Raw genomic sequence first — 12,916 nt, 5'->3', positions numbered from 1 at the left:
GGAAATGACATTCCAAGAAGGAACACTAGCATGTGCATGGTTATAAAGGTTCCGAGAATAGTGAGTCATTTTATGTAACATTAGAAGAGAATTGTATCAGGAAACAAAGTTGGAAAGGCTGGTTCATTTAGATTGTTTTGGGCTTGGTGAGCCAGGTTGATACTATGAACTTGTTATGGCAGACCATGGAATTTTGTTAAGAATGGGAGTCATAAAATCAGATTTATGTTATATATGCATAAATCTGGCGTCAGTGTAAAGAACAGATTGAAAAAAGAAGAAAATGAGAAAAAGAAGATTAGATCGATAATAGATATTGAAATAATGCATTAGAAAAATAGTCTGGGACTGAAGTAAGAAGTCTACCTAAGCAGTAGGAATCCACAGAGCAGATATGAGAGACCTCTCAGAGGACAGTAAAAAAGAGAAAGAAACAAGGAAGACTAAGCTTTCAGACCTGGGAAACTGATAGATAATTGCATCATTAACCAAGAAAAGAATTTTAGATGAAAGAGCAAATTTAGGTAGTGAACGTTGGAAAGTTCTACTCTGGATATGTTGCACTAAAAAAAAAAAAAAAAACCATGGGACACATAGAAAGAGATGTCTGGTAGGCAGTTGTGTATACAAGTCTGAATCTTACTAGAGAAATCAAAACTTCAAAAACAATGTGGAAGCTGTTGGCTTTCAGGCAGCAGTTGAAGCCACGGAGGTAGAGGATGTGTGACAGGTACTCTGTGTAGCTATAGAGAGGAAGTACAGAAAGAGGCCAGAGATGGAACTTTCAAGAACAGCAAGATTTTAAGGACAGAAGCAAGAAAAACCAGGAAAATAAACCAAAAAAAAAAAAAAAACCTGACCAAAATGTTGCAGGAGATCCGGAAAAGGTGGTATCTTAGAACTCTTGAAAGAGCTTTTCAAAGGCTTGAAAGAAGTATTAAATAGAATTAGGTCTAAAAACAGAGCAGGTGGAAATTTTATCCAAGGGAAAGAGTGTAACTTCTTCCTCTCAGGTGACAGGGAAGGAAAGTATGAACACAATTATAGATAAGTGTGGATATAGAAGAAAAATATTGGGAAATTTCAATCAAGGAAGAATGAAGCTGAGGATGAGGAAGGTGGGGACATATAAACACAAGATACATATTTGGTCTTTGTACGTTTTTGGAGTTTCTTGAGTTACTTCCAGATTTCACGGTTTAGAACATAAGCTTTGAAATCAGACCTGTCTGGTTCTACCGGTTGTTACTTGAATGACGTTGGTCAAGTTTCTTTAACTCTAAAGAGTTCAAGCTCAAATCTAAAGGATAAGTGGGAATGACTGACAAAAGGGAAAGAGTAAGGAAGGATATTCTGGGAAGAAGGAACTTAAATGTGACTAAATCTTAAGACAGGAACTGCACTTAGGAAACTGGAAGAGAGACAGTGTAGTGAAGTCCAGGGGAGGAGTGTATGATTTAAGATGAACTGACATTTTAAAGTGGAACTAGACCAAGTTGAGGACTTCTAAAGCAGGACCCAGTTAGGCAAGCTGATCTTTATACTAGTAGCAACAGTAAGGCATAAATGATTCTAAGTAAGAGAATAGTTTGAACTGATTTACGTCTCTTAAAGATCACTCTGATTTCTGAGGGAAGCATAGATTTGGTGAGGAAAGCAAAAGTAAATGTGCTTCCAGTTAGGAAGCAATGGAAGTAAACTAGGTGTCAGGGAATGGCAATCCTAGGAAGGTGACAGCAGTGATGTAATGAAATGAACACAATGAGAAAATGGGAGTGAGAATGGCAGGACTGAATGGGGAGGGGCTGTAAAAAGATGTGTCAAGGATGCATTAGTCTGTTCTCACATTGCTGTAAAGAAATGCCTGAGACTGGGTAATTTATGAAGAAAAAGGCTTTTATTGTCTCATGGTTTTGTAGGCTATATAGGAAGCATGACCAGGGAGGCCTCAGGAACTTACAGCCATGGCAGAAGACAAAGGAGAACCAGGCACAGCTTCACATGGCTGGGCAGGAGGAAGAGAGATGTGGGGAGGTGCCACACACTTTTACACAACCAGATTTCATTAGAACTCTATCACTAGAGCAGTACCAAAGGGGGAAATCTGCCCCAATGATTGAATCACCTCCCACCAGGCTCTACCTCTAACATTGGAGATTACAATTCAACTTGAAATTTGGGTGGAGACACAAATCCAAACCGTATCAAGGATCACTTCCCTGTTTCTGTCTTATATAAGTAGGTCATAATAGAGACATTCACCAACACGGGGCACACTAGATGACAAGCACATTTTAGAAGAACCTTACTGTTCAGGCCGGGCACAGTGGCTCATGCCTGCAATCCCAACACTTTGGGAGGCTGAGGTGAGGTGGACGGATCATCTGAGGTCAGGAGTTCAAGACCAGCCTGGCTAACATGGTGAAACACTGTCTCTACTAAAAATGCAAAAATTAGCCAGGAATAGTGGCACAGGCCTGTAGTCTCAGCTACTCAGGAGGATGAAGCAGGAGAATCACTTGGACTTGGGAGGTAGAGATTGCAGTGAGCTGAGATTACACCACTGTACTCCAGCCTGGGTGACAGAGCAACACTCTGTCACAAAAAAAGAAAAGAAACTTATTGTTCAGATTAGGATCCATTTTTGAGATGTTTTTCAAATGGTTGAATTCACATATCTGGTTTTCCAAAGAAATCTAAGCTAGAGACCCCAATTTGTTTTGAAATCATCCACAGAAGGATATGAATTAAGTGGAGGATATAGATGAATTTACCTAGAGAGAGGGAACATAAGGTAATAAAAGAACAGCCTTGTTGTTTAAACTGAAAATTTCTATCCTTTTCAGCACATCACGTTGTTTTTGTATACAATGTGTGATGCCTCCAAATACATCTGCATGGTACTTTCAATACACCACTGGCTTTATGGCAGTGACTTTTTAATATTAGCTACATGTAAAATCAACTCATGATTATATAAGAGGAGCAAAATCAAGAACTACTCTAATTGTAAGTAATAATTTTAATTCACTAATGCAATGACTGTTTGGTTAATTCCCAATTTCTATATGCAAGTCCATATACTATCCATGTGGAAATATCTCTGTATAGTTTCCATGTCTCCTTGGGTCTGAAATTCATTATTATTCCTTTTAGATCATGACTGAGCCAGTGCCTCCATCCAATTAAACAGATATCATTGCTTATTATGACATATCTTTATTGACCCATTTAGAATGCAGTAAAATAAATAATATACCCAAGATAATCTTGTGATTTTTGTTTAAGTGCATATAAAAATATCTGGTCAAAAGAAATCAAAGGTCCTTGCTAGAGGCGCTGTAGAAAGCCTACTGGCCTAGTGTATTGGATATTTGGATGATAGTTTCAGCACCACAAATGGTCTTGGGAAAACTGCTTCAACTCTGAGCTTGAGTTTTTTCATCTGTATAAGGAGATTAAACTAGGTCCCAAGTCTCTTTGGGTTCTAATATTTTGTAACCAAAATCCTTGAAAGAACATGAATTATTCAGTAGATAGACATTTACAATCATCTTTAAAAATCCTATTCACCACTTTGCCTAGGAAAAAAAAAATTCTTCTGTCACATCTGATCGTTTTTAGTGCTAGAAAAATAGCAAAGATATTTATATTGACATTTTTCTTCCAAGCTGATGCTGCGTGTGTCATCAGACTCAAAATCTTTTGGAGAAACAGTTCTGCACTTCTGATGATTTTCTAATTCTAACCTGACATTGGGGCTTTTAGCTGTGAGTAGCCTCATGGCATATTCTGCATGAATTCTTGCTGTGTATTCTGAAGTCTGACATTTCCATTACACTTAAATTTGATCTCAGATTTCTTTGCTTTCAGTTTACTCAAAGTTGCTTTTTTTAAAAGGTCGACATTTGTTACATCGCATTTTTATTTCACCCATCACTTCAAAAGTTCTTTGAGTAAGATATTGTCCCTATATCATTTTCAAACTAGAAAAAGAGGAATAAGTGAAGAAAAAAAAAACAAGGGAAGAAAATTTTAAAAAGGAATAGAAATGGTGTTTTTTTTTTACTGTCAAATGGAAGAAATTGAAAAATATATTTTTCTTTTGAAATGTTATTTCATGACTCCACTGGCCCTATTGACGTTTGCCTAAATCCTCTGGATATTCCTACAGCACTCGGAATGAGAGAAACTGTAAATGCTTGAGGAAAGAGAAGAGTAAGAACAATTCCCAAGTCTGAATGTGGGTCAGATGCCTTCACCGGTAATTTGAGCCCAGAGAAGACACAGGCTGAGAAACAGACCACAAGTGCTAATTCCTTAACTTACAGCTATATAACAGTGTCTCATGCCAAACTTGCTGTGTACATCAGAGGTTCTAAAAGTGACGTCTGAGGCCCCCAGAATGCTTACAGGGGTGTCACAAGGCAAAAAATTATTTCCATAATAATCCTAAGATGCCATTTATTTGCCTTTTTCCTACTCATTTGCTCATGAGTGTAGAGTGGAGTTTTCCAGGGGCCACATGACTTTAAATAAGGCAACAGATTTACCATGGAAGCAGAAAGAGAATCCAGCTCTCTTCCATTAAGCCAGATGTTAAAGTGACTTGCAAAAATGTAAAAGAAATTACTAACCTCACCAAAGTTCTTTTTGTTTTCAGAAGTATATTATTTATGTTAACATATAATGGGTTTCTTAATATGATTGTAAATTAATTGATAAATATTTCTTAAATGTCCTGAATTTATTTCTAATGTGATAGTTATTGCTAGATAGCATCCACATCAACTAAAACTCTTTGAAGTCTTCATTAATTTTTAAGAATGTAAAAATGTCCTGAGACCAAACGTTAGAAAACCACTGTTGCACAGCAAATCCTAACCGTTGGTCGCTCATCACCTCCACCGTGACCTAGAGAGTTACCTAAACCCTTGGTGTCTTCCTTCCCTGCACACGTGAGCATTACCGTTTCAACTTCATCCTTTGCTTGACCCTGCACTTTGTGTTGACGTTGTTGGCAAGATCGAGAGTTGCTGTTTCATTGACGATCCCTTGAAAATAATCATGAAGTGGCTTTAATTATACCTTTCCACCTTTTGAGTTTTTAGCCACGTGGCTTTGATTCTTTTTTGTTAACCCTTACAGTCTTCATGGAGTATTTTTGTCTTTGTTTCTCAATGTTCTCATCAGACAATGGCCCACGTTCAAGTGCAGGTAATTTCTTAATGGTTGTTGTACAGAGCCATATTTATCTTAGCTATGAGAGCTTGTGCCTTAACAGATTCCAGAGACTCAATTGTCAGCTCAACTTGGAGGCCAGCTAAATCCTGAAGAGCAAGACAGAGTGATTTGTGTTTCCTTCCTATTAAGACACATTTGGGAAAGTAAATTAGCGAACATAAAGTGCTTAGGTGAACTCTTAAAAAATAATGAATAACCTTAAAGAATTGATTATTGTGCATGAACTCTTGTTAAGCCTAATTTTAAGAAATACTTTTCATAATAAATGGAAAGTTCTTTTGCTTTACATGATCTCCTTCCCAAGAAATAATGAAATTTTACTGACCTTTCTTTTTTGTATCTGAAGCCAGATCTCCATTTATTACATTATAATAATCTACTTTATGATTGATTATAAGAAAGTTTCTTATAAATGTAATTAAGGACCTAGTTGACATCAGCCTGATGAATCTTCTAACAGTATTTTGTTTCTGTCCTACATTCAAAGTGTAATATCCACTTCTATAGTAATTAGTAGTCCCAAGGTTAGCAGAATTGCTAAAAAGTGTCTCCTGGTATGACATGCAGGAATTATATGTGTATTTTTCGAGCAAATCAAATAAAGCAGGATAACCTGGCTTGTGGAAAATTCAAAATAGGTTGTAGTTCTTCTGTTACATATGACATTTCAGTCTGTAAATATCACACCAAAGTCAGAGAACTAATGGGTAGCCCTCACCTCATTGAGGATCAAGTTACTGAGCATGAAATGCCAACAACTATATCCCAAAAGAGTGTTTAAATTATTTCTGTTAATACCACAGAAAAGAAATGCCAGGATTTGTGGAACATATTTGTCCATTAATCTATACCTGAGTTCGGGGCCCTGAAAAGATACCCAGTTAAGCATAAATTCTCCAGAGGCCTCCTATGTTAGAAGAAAATTCTAAGTCAACTAAAAAGTAGAATGCTTGTTCTTTCACACAGCACTGTATACTCTTAAAAGGGCATGTGATTTGAAGCTTTTTCTAGTGTTATCCAGGAGTTTGCAGTTATTCATTTCCATTCATTGACTAGTTGGACAAGCTTTACTTTTAAAAAGTATTATTCATTTTCTTAGCGATTAATAAAAACCTTCATAAAGAAAATTTGTAAAACTTTTAAAACTTAGCTTAAAAAACAAAATTAATCTTTGATACCTCCATTCAGATATTTGGTATTAATATTTTGGTCCTTCCCATCTTTTTGTTAATCATAGTGAGAAAATATACATATTTTAAAAATGGTATACTACAAAAATGGCTCTTAGTATTTTAATTTCATTAAACTTTTTTTTTTACTATTTTGAAGGAATGCATATATTCTATCACATAGTTATATTTAACTATAAATTTTTAGACATTTATATTACTCCCAATTTTGTTTGCATACACATGTCTTCACACATCACTCATTATATTCTTAAAATAAATTCCCAAGAGGTAAATAGATAGATCAAAAAACTAAACACACTTCAAAAATTTTTTTTTTTTGAGACGGAGTTTCGCTCTTGTTACCGGGGCTGGAGTGCAATGGGGCGACCTCAGCTCACCACAACCTCGGCTCACCACAACCTCTGCCTCCTGGGTTCAGGCAATTCTCCTGCCTCAGCCTCCTGAGTAGCTGGGATTACAGGCACGTGTCATCATGCCCAGCTAATTTTTTGTATTTTTCGTAGAGACAGGGTTTCACCATGTTGACCAGGATGGTCTCGATCTCTTGACCTCGTGATCCACCCACCTCGGCCTCCCAAAATTCTGGGATTACAGGCGTGAGCCACTGCGCCTGGCCCAAATTTTTTTTATTTTTGTCTTTAATACATGTTGACCTATATTGCCAACAAGTATGAAAGAGCCCATTTTCCAGGAATTTCAGCAATACTGCTGGCATCTTTTTTAATGTGGCCAACACTTCCTAAAATAGTCAAATGCGGTTTATGTTCAGATACACTTTAATGTCAAGTTAGGCCTTAATCACATCTCAGACTGCAATATGGTTAGTTTTATAGCTATCTCTCTTTCAGTTTCTTCCTGAACTTCAAGCAATAGTAACGAATAAATAGAGACATTCCTTTCCATTAAACTGCAAAAAATTCTTCACAGCATTTGCATATATTGATACAAACATACATTTCCTTTTTGATTACAGTATATAGGTAACGTATTACTAATTTTTAATTCGCAGATAGTGTGTTATTGCAATGGAAGATTTGTGGGTTTCTTGAGTCAAGAAAGTCTATCAGTGAGATTTTTCCAGCAGCATGTGCTCACTTTGTGTACCTATGTCCCATTTTGGAAATTCCCACAATGTTTCACGTATTATTTTTGTATCTGTTATGGTGACCTGTGATCAGCAATTGTTGATGTTACTATTGCAAGTGTTTTGGGGCACCACAAGGTGCACCCCCAGTAGACAGTGAACTTAATCCATTACTGTTGTGTGTGTTCTGACTCCTCCGCCTACTAGCTGCTCCCTGCCTCTCTGCCTCTCCTTGGGCCTCCCTATTCCCTGAGACCCAGCAATATTGAAACTAGGCTAATTAATAACCCTACAATGGCCTCTAAGTATTCAAGTGAAAGGGAGAGTTATATGTCTTCCACTGTAAATCAAAAGCTTAAAATGATTAAGCATAGTCTGAAAAGCATGTTGAAAGCTGAGATAGGCCAAAAGCTAGGCTTCTTATGCCAAACAGTTAACCAAATTCTGAAGGCAAGGAAAAGTTATTGAAGGAAATTAGCAGTGCTATTCGGCTGGGTGTGGTGGCTCACACCTGTAATCCCAACACTTTGGGAGAATGAGGCAGACAGATCACGAGGTCAGGAGATGGAGACCATCCTGGCTAACACAGTGAAATCCCGTCTCTACTGAAAAGACAAACTTACCTGGGCATGGTGGGACATGCCTATAATCCCAGCTACTCAGGAGATTGAGGCAGGAGAATCCCTGGAGGCTGAGATTGCAGTGAGCTGAGACCTTGCCTCTGCATTCCAGCCTGGGTGACAGAGTGAGACTCTGTCTCAGAAAAAAAAGGAAGTGCTACTGCAGTGAAGCCAGAATAATAAGAAAGTGACACAGTCTTATTGCTGCAAGGACAACGTTTGAGTGCTTTCGGTAGAAGACCAAATCTCACAACATTCCCTGAAGCCAAAGCCTAATACAAAGCAAGGCCTTCACTGTCTTCAATTTCATGACGCTTAGGAGAGATCTGGACACTGCAGAAGGAAAGTTTGAGACTAGCAGAGTTGGTTCCTGAGGTTTAAGAGAAAAGGCCCGCCAGGTGCAGTGGCTCACACCTATAATCCCAGCACTTTGGGACGCTGAGGCGGGTGGATCACCTGAGGTCAGGACCAGCTTGGCCAAGATGGTGAAACCCTGTCTCTACTAAAAATACAAATGTTAGCTGAGCATGGTAGTGGGTGCCTGTAAGCCCAGCTACTTGGCGGGGGGGCGGTGCTGAGGCAGAGTAATCGCTTGAACCCCGGAGGCAGAGGTTGCATCGAGTTGAGATTATGCCACTGCATTCTAGCCTGGGTGACACAGCAAGACTCTGTATCAAAATGAAAAAAGAAAGAAAAAGAAAAAAGAAGCCATATTTGTAAATTAAAGGCAATTCTTTCAGCCCTGCCACTGCTTCATCAACTAAGTTTATATCGTATTCTAAATCCTGTGTTACCATGTCAGCAATGTTAACGGCATCTTCCCCAGGAGTAAATTTCTCATCTCAAGAAACCACAGAAAGTGCCGATGTAGAAGCTGCAGCTATCCGTAAGATCCAGCTAAGGACACTGAGGAATGCGGCTACACTAAGCAGCAGATCTTCAGTGTAGATGAAGCAGCCTTCTACTGGAAAAAGATGCCATCTAGGACTTTCATAGCCAGGGAAGATAAGTCAATGTGGGCTTCAAGGCTTCAGAGAACAAGCTGACTCTCTTGTTAGGGCTATGCAGCTGGTGATTTTAACTTGAAGCCAATGCTCACTTACTATTTAAAAAGTCCTGGGGTGCTTCAGAATTCTGCTAAAACAACTCTGCTTATACTCTATAAATAGAACAACAAAGCCTGATGACAACACATCTGTTTGCAGCATGGTTTACTGAATGTGTTAAGCCCACTGTTGAAACTTCTGCTCAGAAAAAAAGATTCCTTTCAAAGTATTACTACTCATTGACAATGTACCCAGTCACTCAAGAGCTCTGATGGAGAGATATGTAAGGAGATTGATGTTGTTTTCATGCCTGCTAACAACATCCATTCCGAAGCCATGGATCAGGGAGTCATTTTGACTTTCAAGTCTTATTATTTAAGAAATATGCTTCATAAGACTACAGCTGCCTTATGATTCCTTGGATGGATCTGGGTAAATTGGAAACCTTCTGGAAAGGATTCACCATTCTAGATATCATTAAGAACACTGGATTCATGGGAAGAGGTCATAATATCAACATTAACGGGAGTTTCAAGAAGTAGATCCTAATTCTCGTTGATGACAAAAAAGGGTTCAGAACTTGAGTGGAGGAAGTAACTGTAGATGTGGTAGAAATCGTGAGAACCGGAATGAGAAGTAGAGCCTGAAGATGTGACCGGACTGCTGCAAACTCATGACGAGTTTGAAGGGATGAGGAGTTGCTTCTTATGGCTGAGCAAAAGAAGTGGTTTCTTGAGATGGATTTTACTCCTGACGAAGATGCAGTGAACACCGTTGACATGATAACAAAGGATTTAGAATACTATATAAACCGAGTTGATAAAGCAGTGGCAGGCTTGAAAGAATTGACTTCAATTTTGAAGAAAGTTCTACTGTTGATAAAATGCTATCAAAGAGCATCAGATACTACAGAAAAATCATCATGAGAGAGAATCAATGGATGCAAGCTTCTTTGTGGTCTTTATCTTAAGACATTAACACAACCACCCCAACCTTCAGCAGCCACCATCTTGATCAGTCCACGGGCATCAACATGGAGGGAATACCTTCCACCAGCAAAAAGATTAGAACTTGCTGAGGGCTCAGTTGATTGTTAGCATTTCACAGCAACAAAGTATTTTTAATAAACGTTTTTAAGTTAATGATTTGTTTAGACATAATTCTATTACACATTTAATAGACTATAGTATGGTATAAGCAACTTTCACATACACTGAAAAAAAATCTGCAACTGGCTGTATTGTGGTATTTACTTCATTGTGGTGATTCTGGAATTACCACAGGTATCTCTGGTATCTCAAACATACCTGGTATCTCTCAGGTATGTTTACACATCTTTCTCTTCCATTACCTTCAGATTTGTTTTTCTCCTGTGCTTTTGACTAAGGGAAGAAAAGTAAATTACAAATATGGAATTTAAATGAGTGGTATTTATAAAATTAGTCCTGTTGCAACCAGTGGAAACTATCTCAAAATACTGAAAGAAATACAGTTGACTTTATAGTAGGATTTTTGTGATTATCATCATCATGGCCAATGTATTTTTATTCATCACAACTGTATATGGAATGAGTTGCTAAATCCTAGGAATAGAAAAGAAAATATTGAACAATCCTCATCTTCAGTTGAATTAGTCATTAGTTGAGGGATGAGGACACATATGAAAAAAGATAAATTCTAATACACATTATCCTATCTTAAGTGAGAGTCAACCAGTCAATATCCTTGGATTTCGGAGAAGTGATTACTGAGGACTAACAGAGCCACCTTCAAGGGAATTTGATCCACATTTTGAAGGAGGACTGGAACCTACAGATCTAAGGGAGGATTTTCCAGTAGATGTTACGGTGTGCATGAAAGTGAAAATGCACACGCACTTTCGGAGTAGACGTAATATATCAACAAGCCAGACTGATTTAGCGAATATTATAGTAGGAGAAAAATCTAGAGTGTCTTGCTAGCCTTGAATATTTAGATTAGCAGTGCATGCTTAAGGGATGTTTATTAGATACAGAAAACCATTTCACGTTTCATGAGAAATAAACTTACAAATACTGTAGGGGATTTGATAAGGTGTTACTATTACAGATGTTAGTACTAGCATGAGGTAATTATGGCCTCGACTAGATAGCCGCAGAAGAAATTAAGCATTAAATGCTAGTGCCATTAGGATAGAAAAGTCAACAGAACTTGGCAACTTATTAGATGATAAGAGAATAGTAGGAATTTCACCAACTTTTATTCAGCTGTGCTTGGGCTAGGGAATCATAAATGAATGAGCCTGCCCTCAACTATGTACATAATATAGAATTTTATATAAAGGGAGTTATTAACTCCATGAGGGGTTAAAATATGGCTAGAACAGCTTCACAGGCAAATTGATGCTTGAGCTTGGAGTTCATGGATGAATAGAATTTCACCAGATGGGAAAGGTAAAAAAAGTGATAAAGAGGGGTAAAATACTACCTTTCACATTTTAAGTCTATGATTGGAGAAAGATGATAACAGACCACAGTGAAAAAGCGTAGTAGTAAAGATGCCTTAGGTGTATCGCCAATGAGTTCAAATTCAACAGTCGTCTAAGAAATGTGTAGAGTGCCTACAAATCTGAAGGCATTGGGGACACATCTATGAACAAAACAGACAAAAATTTACTACTCTTCTGGAGTTTGCATTCTAGTGGAAATAAATACATAAAGTTATAGTGTTCACCAAAGAGCTTTGTTTCGTTGTGATGTTCCTTTTCTTTCCTTTTTGTCATTTCTATCAGTAAGATGAAATAGTCATATGGAAGCATAGGCAACTGACAGCTAACTTAACAAGTCATCACTTAGGCAACAAAACTTACCAAGTCACTATTCCCTCCAAGACTTCAAACTGTCCTCACACTGACCTTGATGTCTACCAGCTTCAGACAAATGGTTTAGTAATTGAGAGCAATAAATTAGAGTCAATCACATTTAGTTAGGAGAATCTTAAAGTCTTAATGTACTAAAACAAGCTGACCTGCTTCTAGCTTTGCATTTTAATTGCACTCTTTCTGCCCTCCACCCGTGCATGATGTTATGCTGAGATCTGCTGACCTTCTCAATACTTCACCAAATGTATCTGGACCCCAGTTCTCAGTATGTTTCTTTGCTAGAATGTTCAAAAGGAGAAAAATACTGGAAATGTACTGGCCTGTTAGAAATAAGAATTTTGACTGACTAAAATGCTCAGTTTAATGAAGAAAAAATATGTAGCTTGTTTAGCATTCCATTTGAAGCTGCCATCAAGGACAGTTGAATTGTGTGATACCATTGTCTACCTTACTCTATGATGGCATAGTTCCCATTTTGCGCTTCAGTAACCCCGATATGCTGAGAAAACGCTGCCCGTTAAAGAATTTACGGTTTTCTAACCTTTACCGGAAGCCAGTTTTCAGAGCCCTCACCTGACTGGTTGAAAAGCATTCAGTTAGTTGTCTACAGAAGTAATTTGGGGTTTGTTTATTTATTTATCTATAAATAAATTACCATAAGCAGTTCCTTCACATTTTCAATTATGCTTTTTAATTTTTTTCTAAAAGCTTGTTTCTTTAAAGTTAATTGTTCTTACCAAACCCTAGTAACATTTTATCATGTCAAAGCAATATGGAGCCAAAATTATCCCCAAGCAGTTCCCAGGAACTTTGAATCTAATTCTTCTGATAAAGCAAGATGACAATTTGAGGAATCCATTTGAGGCTAA

General features: G+C 37.7%; 1 protein-coding gene and 1 long non-coding RNA gene across 7 annotated transcripts in view; one reads left to right on the top strand and one right to left on the bottom strand.

Moving 5' to 3' along the window:
- Positions 1 to 12,916, top strand: part of PIK3C2G (phosphatidylinositol-4-phosphate 3-kinase catalytic subunit type 2 gamma) — a 414,912-nt gene that overhangs the window by 179,680 nt on the left and 222,316 nt on the right. The window lies entirely within an intron of this gene.
- Positions 1 to 12,916, bottom strand: part of LOC108593067 (uncharacterized) — a 120,089-nt gene that overhangs the window by 81,331 nt on the left and 25,842 nt on the right. The gene's annotated exons all lie outside the window — the stretch shown is intronic.

The sequence above is a fragment of the Callithrix jacchus genome, chromosome 9 (assembly GCF_049354715.1).
Source record: "Callithrix jacchus isolate 240 chromosome 9, calJac240_pri, whole genome shotgun sequence".
NCBI classification, from domain to species: domain Eukaryota; kingdom Metazoa; phylum Chordata; class Mammalia; order Primates; family Cebidae; genus Callithrix; species Callithrix jacchus.
Note: the sequence above shows the minus strand (reverse complement) of the source record. Positions and strands in the feature narration are given on the sequence as shown.